This window comes from Anabrus simplex, chromosome 1 (assembly GCF_040414725.1).
Source record: "Anabrus simplex isolate iqAnaSimp1 chromosome 1, ASM4041472v1, whole genome shotgun sequence".
Classification (NCBI taxonomy): domain Eukaryota; kingdom Metazoa; phylum Arthropoda; class Insecta; order Orthoptera; family Tettigoniidae; genus Anabrus; species Anabrus simplex.
This window is the reverse complement of record NC_090265.1, coordinates 1,476,250,621-1,476,263,045: the sequence shown is the minus strand read 5'-3', so window position 1 is coordinate 1,476,263,045 and position 12,425 is coordinate 1,476,250,621.

Here is a 12,425-nt window from a genome sequence, read left to right as displayed (position 1 = left end):
TGCGTTCGTCATACATATATTTCTTTCACTTTATGCAAGTTCGTCAAGTTTTTTATTTTTTAAGTGCTGATTCAAGATATTTGCATGGTTATGCAGTGATATTTCATTGTCACGTTTTCTCTTTATTAATTATTATTCAGAATATTTCTATATTTACAATATTTGCATGATTTACAAATCCTGTAATATTCCAGGGTAGTTTCACTGCAGTTTCTGTGCGTAAGCAACACAAACTATTAATGATCTTAGTTTGCCATCAACTTCAAGTATTTTTAAGACCTCTGAAATACTCTTATCGATCTTCACTGCTGATTTCTTCCTCATTTTCCCATCGATATTCAAAACTATGAGCGCTAGTGCTGAACACATTCGAATATGAAGTTTAATTCCTTCATTTTCCCTGTACACAGTAACAAGGCCACAATCTTGTACTTTCCTCCATATACATTGATTAAAATGATAGTTACAACCAAAAATCTCAGCTTGAGGAAACAGCATTTTAGCTGATTGGACGATGACGATTTCGAAGTCCATAATACGTGTCACAGGGTTCCATCCTAGTACGTTGTTTTTAACAGCTTCGAAGAAACGAGCATAAGGTTTCCCGTTTCTTGCTTAGTAACAGCGCGTAGACAGCTGATATCGTGTTGGTTTCTTCCCAAGAACTTCCAAGATGGCGTGGATGTTAACAGCCCAAACTGCTTGCTTGAACTTTTGAAGGTCCCGTCGACAAAGAAGGAATAGCAATTTGATAAAGCAGATTTTCCTTTCTCGCTGGCAAACGCTAATATCCTGACATTAAGCCCCCTGTTGTCGTCTTCAAGTAGGAATTTTCAGCCGTCGTTCATTGCTATGTGTCTTTCCTGTATCATTACACCTCCAGAATCGATCGGGTCTTTTGTAGGTCCCATTCATTTCCGTCGAATGCGATGTAATGATTGTTTGGCACTTATATGTGATGGCAGCGATGTCACAAGGTCATAGCCTCTATTGAAGAGCTGGCCTACTTCTTCGGTGTAAACTGTTGAAATCAAATCATTCTGTCTGTTTCCCTTGAATGTTTTTTTTTGTTTTTTGTTTTTTTGTTTTTTTTTTGCATTTACTACACCTTTTTTTTCACTTCATTCGCCACGTCGTCCGGAATGCAAACATGACTTGTCTCGCCTAAAACTGTATTATCTTTCGTTGTTATTCTTCCTTTACATTTACTTTTCTTGAAGTATACGCACCGCCAATAAGTCATTTGATATTTATTGGTATAGTCCACAATATACTGATGTCCGTCGTAAATCAACAAAGGCGGTGTCAGTGAACTCCATAACTGCAGAGCAATTATCACCAGTTCAACACGGAACACTAGTTGTCACACAGGTATCAACTGTAGCAATGAATTCCACTTACCGGGAATTACTGGTTTTCCAACCCTCCTTGGGCCTCCGTGCAAGTGTCACTGTTTGAAATAGCCATGCTTAGTAATTTCCGGGAATTTTTGGCTCTCCGTGCAAGTGTCAACACATTCCATCTCCGTGCAAGTGTCACTCCGTGCAAGTGTCACAACTTCGCCACCGTAGTAGGTTCGTGGTCACTCTTATGAACAGGATGATATGTGGCCATATTATAGTCACTGTAAACGGCGTTAATCGAAAAAATCTTGTCCAGCCTGCTAGTGTAACCTACTACCTGACAGGTTAGCTTATGCAACAACTGTAATGCGGGTTTTAGCCACCCTAGCTATGAAGAACCACAGTGCATAGTTAGCTCGTTGTAGTCCTTATAGACACTTTCTGTCCAAACGTAAGATAACTTTATTCACGGCTGTGGTTGTTCTGCACATTAATTATAGTTTAAATAATAGAAATAACACTGCCGCTTATGATTTCTTCCATATTCGAGAGCATTAGGCCTATATATTACATGCGCACTTTTTAGCGATAGATTTACACCCCAGTGTTGAGTCGGTCGACTTCGGGTATCTTCGAGATTCGTATCGGCAACCTAACTAAGAATCGCTTATGATCGCTGTGCGACATCTGGCGTACACTTTACGTGCTGGTACTGTTGTTGTTTACACAGCAAACCCAAACTATAGAATTCATGCTAGGAACAAATTTCCCATCGAGAATGTTATATAGTATTTTATATTGTGTGCGTGACACAGTTGTTGGTGTAAGATAATAAAGGTTTAAAAAATTCATATCGGTCGATCACATTATCGATTCAGTTCAGATTTAATTTCCATTCAGTTGGCAGTATTACCGGAACCGGCAGTGCTGCCTCCTTACTCCTCAACCGAGTACAAAAATCTAAAAAGTGCGCGTACAATAAAAGGTATAATTCTACTAAGGCCATAAAGGAGCAGGTACTAACGTTTTTCGCATTCGTTGGGTTACCTACCACCGAAAAAAGTAATTTTTTTTGCTAGGGGCTTTACGTCGCACCGACAGAGATAGGTCTTATGGCGACGATGGGATAGGAAAGGCCTAGGAGTTGGAAGGAAGCGGCCGTGGCCTTAATTAAGGTACAGCCCCAGCATTTGCCTGCTGTGAAAATGGGAAACCACGGAAACCATCTTTAGGTCTGCCGATAGTGGGATTCGAACCTACTATCTCCCGGATGCAAGCTCACAGCCGCGCGCCTCTACACGCACGGCCAACTCGCCCGGTCGAAAAAAGTAAATGGCTGGTGAACCACCCAGTATATTTCCTCGTTACAATGAGAGAAATTGAAAGAAAACGTCAATGTTTGAATACGGAGTTTGTCCAGCCTAGAGTATATTTTTTGTATGTTATGCTTCTTCCCTGTCCTAGCAATAAAATCCTGTACTAATGGTTCAAGCTCGATCTGCTCTCTGTCAAACAATTGAAGACTGCCAGAAAGGAAGAAAAATCTGAAATGTGAATCCCGATAGAATATGAATTCATACATGGAATATAACCGCTTTGAAGTTCAATGAATGGAGTAGCCTATATACGGTCTCTGCACTGGCTGCGGAGAGAACAGCAGTGTGTTCACGTTATGTATTAAAGGGGATGTACAGTGTTTTATATTTCACTTCTCATCTCTTGGTTCACTTCAACTTAAAAAGTCAATATTTTTGGTTTCTCAAATTTCTTTCTTTCTTTCTTTCTTTCTTTCTTTCTTTCTTTCTTTCTTTCTTTCTTTCTTTTTCTTTAATCTGCTTACCCTCCAGGGTTGGTTTTTCCCTTGGACTCAGCGAGGGATCCCACCTCTACCTCCTCAAGGGCAGTGTCCTAGAGCGTGAGACATTGGGTCGGGGGTACAACTTGGGAGGATGACCAGTACCTCACCTAGGCGGCTTCACTTGCTATGCTGAACAGGGGCCTTGGTGGGGGATGGGATGATTGGAAGGGATATACACGGAAGAGGGAAGAAAGCGGTCGTGGCCCTAAGTTAGGTACCATCCCAGCATTTGCCTGGAGGAGAAGTGGGAAACCACGGAAAACCACTTCCAGGATGATTGAGGAGGGAATCGAAACCACATCTACTCAGTTGACCTCTCGAGGCTGAGTGGACCCCGTTCCAGCCCTCGTACCACTTTTCAAATTTTGTGGCAGAGCCGAGAATCGAACCCGGGCCTCCGTGCCTGGCAGCTAATCACACTAAGCGCTACACCACAGAGGCAGACTATCAGAAATATTCAACACAAGTTTATGGAACGTTTTATCATGTCCTAAACTCATAAATTTAAGCCAAAGTGAAGATGAAAGAAATTCGATCTTCATGAATATCATTTTAATGTCGGGGACTGTGAGCGTGCATTCGGGGGAGAGTGGGCTCGTGTCCCACCGTTGAAAGCCCTGAAGAAGGTTTCGCAATGTTTCCCAAGTAGTATAATTGGATGGTTCTGCGGCACCTCCGCCGCCGCACGCCTCCGCCCGCCTCCTCCTCCGCCGCCGCCTCCGCCTCCGCCGCCGCCCGCGGGAAATTTGAATTTTGGCGGGAAATTTGAATTTTGGCGCGAGATTTGAATTTGTAAACAAAGCCACGTGCTTTTTGACAGCTGTCATCGACAACAACGCATCGCTAACCTCACTGCTGCCATCTTGACGGGCCTAAACCTCACTAGTGCCAACTTAACCTAACTAGCGTGAGGTAAACAAAGCCACGTGTTTTTGACAGACAACAACGCATCGCTAACCTCAGTACTGCCATCTTGACGGGCCTAAACCTCAGTAGTGCCAACTTAACCTAACTAGCGCGAGGTAAACAAAGCCACGTGCTTTTTGACAGCCACGTGCTTTTTGACAGATTTGTAAACAAAGCCACGTGCTTTTTGACAGACAACAACGCATCGCTAACCTCAGTACTGCCATCTTGACGGGCCTAAACCTCAGTAGTGCCAACTTAACCTAACTAGCATGAGGTAAACAAAGCCACGTGTTTTTTGACAGCCACGTGCTTTTTGACAGATTTGTAAACAAAGCCACGTGCTTTTTGACAGACAACAACGCATCGCTAACCTCAGTACTGCCATCTTGACGGGCCTAAACCTTAGTGGTACCAACTTAACCTAACTAGCGCGAGGTAAACAAAGCCACGTGCTTTTTGACAGCCACGTGCTTTTTGACAGCTGTCATCCGCCATCTTTAAACTACAGAGCACCGTGCTGCCCTCTTTCGTCACCTTTCATCGGCAGTGCTGCCATCTTGACGGGCCTAAACCTTAGTGCTACCAACTTAACCTCACTAGCTCGAGATAAACAAATCCACGTGCTTTTTGACAGCCACGTGCTTTTTTGATAGCTGTCATCCGCCATCTTTAATCTATAGAGCACAGTGCTGCCCTCTTTAGCTACTTACCTTTGAAATGTGGTGGCGGATAATTTGAAAAATGCTTTTCGACAAGCAGCCATCTTTAATCCAGAGAGAACAGTGCTGCCCTCTATGTGGTGGCGGCAAATTGAAAAATTCCACGTGCTCTTGTTTGAAAACAAACTCACGTGCTTTTTTGACAGCTGTCATCTGCCATCTTTAATCTATAGAGCACAGTGCTACCCTCTTTAGTTTGAAATGTGGTGGTGGTGGTAAATTCCACGTGCTCTTGTTTGGAAACAAAGCCATGTGCAGCTGTCATCCGCCATCTTTAATCAACAGAGCACTGTGCTACTATCATGCGGGCAATTTCATCACCTGTCATCCGCCATCTTTAATCCACAGAACACCGTGCTGCCCTCTTTATGGCTACTACCTTAAGCACGTAGTAGCGGGCAATTTGAAAAGTTCTGTTAGCTATCATCCGCCATCTTTAATCAAGAGAGCACCGTGATGCCATATTTAGCTAGATACCTTTGAAATGTGGTGGCGGCAAATTGAAAAATTCCACGTGCTCTTGTTTGGAAACAAACTCACGTGCTTTTTCGACAGCTACCATCCGCCATCTTTAATCAACAGAGCATAGTGCTGCCCTCTTTAGTTTGAAATGTGATGGCAGCAAATTCCACGTGCTCTTGTTTGGTAAACATAGCCATGTGCTTTCTTGACAGCTGTCATCCGCCATCTTTAATACAGAGAGCACCGTGCTGCCCTCTTTATCGTAGTAGATGTAAATTCGTCACCTGTCATCCGCAGTGCTGCCATCTTTAGCTAGATACCTTTGAAATGTGGTGACGGATAATTTAAAAATAAAAATTCTACAGCAGCCCTCTCTCGACGCTAATTGCATAAGATGGCGGCTATACATGACTCCTTAAGGGTGCTTACGCAAGATGGCTGCTATACACAGGTTCTTATGAGACGCCCTTGGGATGCTTGCGCAAGATGGCAGTTATACATGGCTCCTTATGAGATGCCCTAGGGATGCTTGCGCAAGATAGCGGCTGCTCTTATGGGACGGCTTAAGGGTCCTTGCACAAGATGGCTTGAGACGCCCTAAGGATGCTTGCGCAAGATGGCGGACACAAGATGGCGGCTATACATAACTCCTTATGAGACGCTTTAAGGGTGCTTGCGCAAGATGGTTGCTACTCTTAGCTTAGAGGCTAACGTGTCGTGATAGTTCGATTCATTAAATTTAGGGCTTAAATGCAAAATGTTAAATATATCGAAAACGGTGCACCGTAGAGCAAAACGGACAAAATTTTTCTGCCTAATACCTAGGTTCGCAGTATGAGGAACAAGAAAATCATAGTCTAATGATGGGATCAACGGTTCGGTTCCTACTTAGGCCCTTTGGCATTTGCTCTGTTTTAGCTTGTATTGAAGCGAGTCTTTGTAACATGATCAGGTCTAGCTATGGTAGAGAGTATAACGTACCGTGCAGGTTCGATTCATTAAATATGGAGGCTTAAATGCAAAATGTTAAATATCTCGAAAACGATGCATCGTAGAGCAAAACGGACAAAATTTTTCCGCCTAATACGTAGGTTCGTAGTATCAGGAACAAGAAAAAACATAGTCTAATGATGAGATCAACGGTTCGATTCCTACTTAAGCCCTTTGGCATTCGCAGCTATCTATTTCTACAAGATGGTGGCTGATGAGAAACAAGATGCCTTGAGACGTCCTAGGGATGCTTACACAAGATGGCAGACACAAAATGGTGACTATACATAGCTCCTTATGAGACGGCCTAGGGGTGCTCGCACAAGATGGCGGCTACTCTTATGAAGAAAGCTAGCTTAGAGGCTACTGCGCAAGATAACAGCTGCTGTTATGCATGTGGTGGAGGGCAATTTGAAATTCTATGTACTTAATCAACAGAGCACCCTGCTACCCTCTTTAGCTGAAATGTGGTGGTGGATAATTTGAAAAATTCTTTTGACAGCTATCATCTTTAAACAATGGCGACTATACATAGGCTGTTAAGGCCTTATCATTCTCCTCCTCCTCCTCCTCCTCCTCCTCCTCCTCCTCCCCCTCCTCCTCCTCCTTCTCTACCTCCTCCTCCGCCTCTTATGTCAAGGCATAGCTTTATATCGAACAAGTTTAAACCTGCATCGCGAAGGCAAGCGTGTGCAGCGATAACATTATTGTGCATGTTTAGACTTTCGAAACATAAGAAGAGTAGAATCAAACGCTGTACTCGATACGACATGTGATCAGAACATTGATTGATGCGTTCAGAAAACAAAATAAGTGATCAAGACTAGAATCGAACGATGTACTCAATACATCATGTGTTTAGAATATGTCAGGGGATACGCTTGTTCTAAGAAGATCAGATTGAAACATAACAAGACTAGAATAGAACACTGTAATCGATGTTGTTAACTTCAACATGTGATCAGAACATTGATTGATGTGTTCAGAACACAAAATAAGTGATCATGACTAGAATCGAACACTGTACTCGATACAACATGTGATCAGAACATTGATCGATGTGTTCAGAACACGAAATAAGTGATCAAGACTAGAATCGAACACTGTACTCAATACAACATGTGTTTAGAACATGTTAGGGGGTACCCTTGTTCTAAGAAGATCAGAATGAAACATAACAAGACTAGAATCGAACACTGTAATCGATGTTGTTAACCTCAACATATGATCAGAACATTGTTTGATGTGTTCAGAGCAAAAGTACAATTTTGATGATTTGCGCAGCTAACTCGCTCGGTAAACGATGTGGCCAAAGTATAACTTCAAATTATTTACCTTCCATCATTCGTCTTGTGTGTAAAAATCAGTCGAACAAGTTATCGCATAAACATAGCTGAAAAAAAATCGTGATAGGGTATGGAGCCCAGGGGTTACATCTTGTCAGAAGAGCAAAAAGGATGAAAGGACTCTTCCTCCTCCTTACCGCACATTCCTTGGCTAAAGGGCTAATGGGCTAAAGGGCTAAAGGGCTAAAGGGCTAATGGGCTAAAGGGCTAATGGGCTAAAGGGCTAAAGGAGCAACAACCTCGTCGATCGCTATCAGCAAGAACGCTTGTACTTTGTAGAAAATTAATCTTTATTTGTAAATGGTTTCATGTTCAGAACAAGGAATGGAACCTAGGGGTTACGTCTTACGTAATAAAATCCCCGAGGTGCGATGAGTTACGTTTTTCGAACTAGTGTTTGGAACACTGAACTTTTCAAGATGATAGCAGAGAGTTTAGCAATGTTCTGTTGTTGGATTTTAAATTCCGCGCTACAACATGCATAAGGTGGTAGCCTTGAGGTTTACCGCCGTAAAGATGGCAAGAGTGAGGTTAACAATGTTCTGTTGTTGGATTTTAAATTCCGCGCTATAACATGCATAAGGTGGCAGCCTTGAGGTTTACCGCCGTAAAGATGGCAGGAGTGAGGTTAGCGACGCTCTATTGTCCTTCGAAGTGAGGTTAGGGTTCGTCAAGAAGACAGCTGTCAAAAAAGCACGTGGCTATGTTTACCAAACAAGAGCACGTGGCTGTGACGTCACGGTCACGTAGTATGCCGCCTCAGCATGCAAAGTTTAATGTCTACAACTACGTAGTAAACATTCTGCTATGTTCACAAGATTTTTTACACATAACTATTCTTTATGCTTTAAGTTCATTCACATAGGCTATGCTAAGATAGCAGCACAAACACATGCGAACTTTGTACATTCTAATGGAATAAGTTTAGTACTATGTGCATCATGGATACATGATGTGTGCACGCATTTAAACTTGACTATACTTAATGCTGCTGCTTTGTTTACAAGATTTTTATACATTGCTATTCTTTATGCTTTAAGTTCGTGCACACACAAGCGATAGTCGTACGCTCTGGCAGGAGAAGTTTAGTACGACAGTCGATGCATACATTATCGATAGGTGATGTGTACACGCTTTAGAACATAGCTCATCTTTATGCTTTAAGTTCGTGCACATGGGTTTGGGATACACAAAAGCGATTGCTACATGCTCTAGCGGAAGAAGTCTAGTACGATAGTCGATGCATGTAAAATCGATAGGTTATGCTAAGATAGCAGCACACTTACATGATTTTAGCACAATCTAGTGGAAAAAGTTTAGTATGATAGTCGTTTCGTGCAAAATCATTAGGTAATGTGTAAACGCTTTGAAACAAGGCTATTCTTTGTACTTTAAGTTCATGCGTACAGGTTATGCTAAGATAGCAGCACAATCTAGCGCAAGAAGTTTAGTACGAGACATGCAAAATCGATAGGTGACGTGTACACGCTTTGAAGCATGGCTATTCTTCGTACTTTAAGTTCATGGGTATAAGTTATGCTAAGATACCAGCACAATCTAGCGGAAGAAGTTTAGTACGAGATTCGATGCATGCAAAATCGATAGGTTATGTGTACACACTTTGAAACATAGCTATTCTTTGTACTTTAAGTTCATGTGTATGAGTTATGCTAAGATAGCAGCACAACCTAGCGGAAGAAGTTTTGTACGAGAGTCGATACATGTAAAGTCGATAGGTAATGTGTACACGCTTTGAAACATGGCTATTCTTTGTACCTTAAATTCATGCGTATAGGTTATGCTAAGATAGCAGCACAATCTAGCGGAAGAAGTTTAGTATGATATTCGATACATACATTATCGATAGGTAATGTGTACACGCTTTGAAACAAGGCTATTCTTTGTACTTTAAGTTCATGCGTCTTAGTTATGCTCGCGATAGTCGATGCATGTAAAATCGATAGGTTATGCTAAGATAGCAGCACACTTACACGATTTTAGCACAATCTCGTGGAAGAAGTTTAGTACGAGAGTCGATGCTTGCAAAATCATTAGGTAATGTGTACACGCTTTGAAACAAGGCTATTCTTTGTACTTTAAGTTCATGCGTCTTAGTTATGCTAAGATAGCAGCACAATCTATCTGAAGAAGTTTTGCACGAGAGTCGATACATGCAAAATCGATAGTTGATGCGTACACGCTTTGAAACATGACTATTCATTGTACTTTAAGTTCATGGGTATAGGTTATGCTAAGATAGCAGCACAATCTAGCGGAAGAAATTTAGTACAAGATTCGATGAATGCAAAATCAATAAGTAATGTGTACACGCTTTGAAACATGGCTATTCTTTATACTTTAAGTTCATGTGTATAAGTTATGCTAAGATAGCAGCACAACCTAGCGGAAGAAGTTTAGTACGATATTTGTTGCATGCAAAGTCGATAGGTAATGTGTACACGCTTTGAAACATGGCTATTCTTTGTACCTTAAGGTCATGCGTATAGGTTACGCTAAGATAGCAGCACAATCTAGCGGAAGAAGTTTAGTACGAGAGTCGATGCTTGCAAAATCGATAGGTAATGTGTACACGATTTGAGACATAGCTATTCTTTGTTCTTTAAGTTCATGCGTCTTAGTTATGCTGAGATAGCAGCACAATCTACCTGCAGAAGTTTAGTACGAGAGTCGATACATGCAAATTCGATAGTTGATGTGTACACGCTTTGAAACATGACTATTCATTGTACTTTAAGTTCATGGGTATAGGTTATGCTAAGATAGCAGCACAATCTAGCGGAAGAAATTTAGTACAGGATTCGATGAATGCAAAATCAATAAGTAATGTGTACACGCTTTGAAACATGGCTATTCTTTATACTTTAAGTTCATGTGTATAAGTTATGCTAAGATAGCAGCACAACCTAGCGGAAGAAGTTTAGTACGATATTTGTTGCATGCAAAGTCGATAGGTAATGTGTACACGCTTTGAAACATGGCTATTCTTTGTACCTTAAGGTCATGCGTATAGGTTACGCTAAGATAGCAGCACAATCTAGCGGAAGAAGTTTAGTACGAGAGTCGATGCTTGCAAAATCGATAGGTAATGTGTACACGTTTTGAGACATAGATATTCTTTGTTCTTTAAGTTCATGCGTCTTAGTTATGCTGAGATAGCAGCACAATCTACCTGCAGAAGTTTAGTACGAGAGTCGATACATGCAAATTCGATAGTTGATGTGTACACGCTTTGAAACATGACTATTCATTGTACTTTAAGTTCATGGGTATAGGTTATGCTAAGATAGCAGCACAATCTAGCGGAAGAAATTTAGTACGATATTTGATGCATGCAAAATCAATAAGTAATGTGTACCCGCTTTGAAACGTGGCTATTCTTTGTACTTTAAGTTCATGTGTATAAGTTACGCTAAGATAGCAGCACAACCTAGCGGAAGAAGTTTAGTACGATATTTGTTGCATGCAAAGTTGATAGGTAATGTGTACACGCTTTGAAACATGGCTATTCTTTGTACCTTAAGGTCACGCGTATAGGTTATGCTAAGATAGCAGCACAATCTAGCGGAAGAAGTTTAGTACAAGAGTCGATGTGTGCAAAATCGATAGGTGATGTGTACACGCTTTGAAACATGGCTATTCATTGTACTTTAATTTTATGGGTATAGGTTATGCTAAGATAGCAGCACGATCTAGCGGGTGAAGGTTAGTTCGATGGTCGATGCATGTAAAATCGATAGGTCATGTGTACACGCTTTGAAACATAGCAATTCATACTGCTGCTCTGTTCCCAAGACTTTTAAGCATAGCTAACCCTAATACTGCTCTTAACGACGTCGAGCTAAGGATTGATTACGTGACCGTGACGTCACGACCACGTGCTCTTGTTTGGTAAACATAGCCACGTGCTTTTTTGACAGCTGTCTTCTTGACGAACCCTAACCTCACTTCGAAGGACAATAGAGTGTCGCTAACCTCACTGCTGCCATCTTTACGGCGGTAAACCTCAAGGCTGCCACCTTATGCATGTTATAGCGCGGAATTTAAAATCCAACAACAGAACATTGTTAACCTCACTCTTGCCATCTTTACGGCGGTAAACATCAAGGCTACCACCTTATGCATGTTGTAGCGCGGAATTTAAAATCCAACAACAGAACATTGCTAAACTCTCTGCTATCATCTTGAAAAGTTCAGTGTTCCAAACACTAGTTCGAAAAACGTAACTCATCGCACCTCGGGGATTTTATTACGTAAGACGTAACCCCTAGGTTCCATTCCTTGTTCTGAACATGAAACCATTTACAAATAAAGATTAATTTTCTACAAAGTACAAGCGTTCTTGCTGATAGCGATCGACGAGGTTGTTGCTCCTTTAGCCCTTTAGCCCATTAGCCCTTTAGCCCATTAGCCCTTTAGCCCTTTAGCCCTTTAGCCCATTAGCCCTTTAGCCAAGGAATGTGCGGTAAGGAGGAGGAAGAGTCCTTTCATCCTTTTTGCTCTTCTGACAAGATGTAACCCCTGGGTTCCATACCCTATCACGATTTTTTTTTCAGCTATGTTTAAGCGATAACTTGTTCGACTGATTTTTACACACAAGACGAATGATGGAAGGTAAATAATTTGAAGTTATACTTTGGCCACATCGTTTACCGAGCGAGTTAGCTGCGCAAATCATCAAAATTGTACTTTTGCTCTGAACACATCAAACAATGTTCTGATCATATGTTGAGGTTAACAACATCGATTACAGTGTTCGATTCTAGTCTTGTTATGTTTC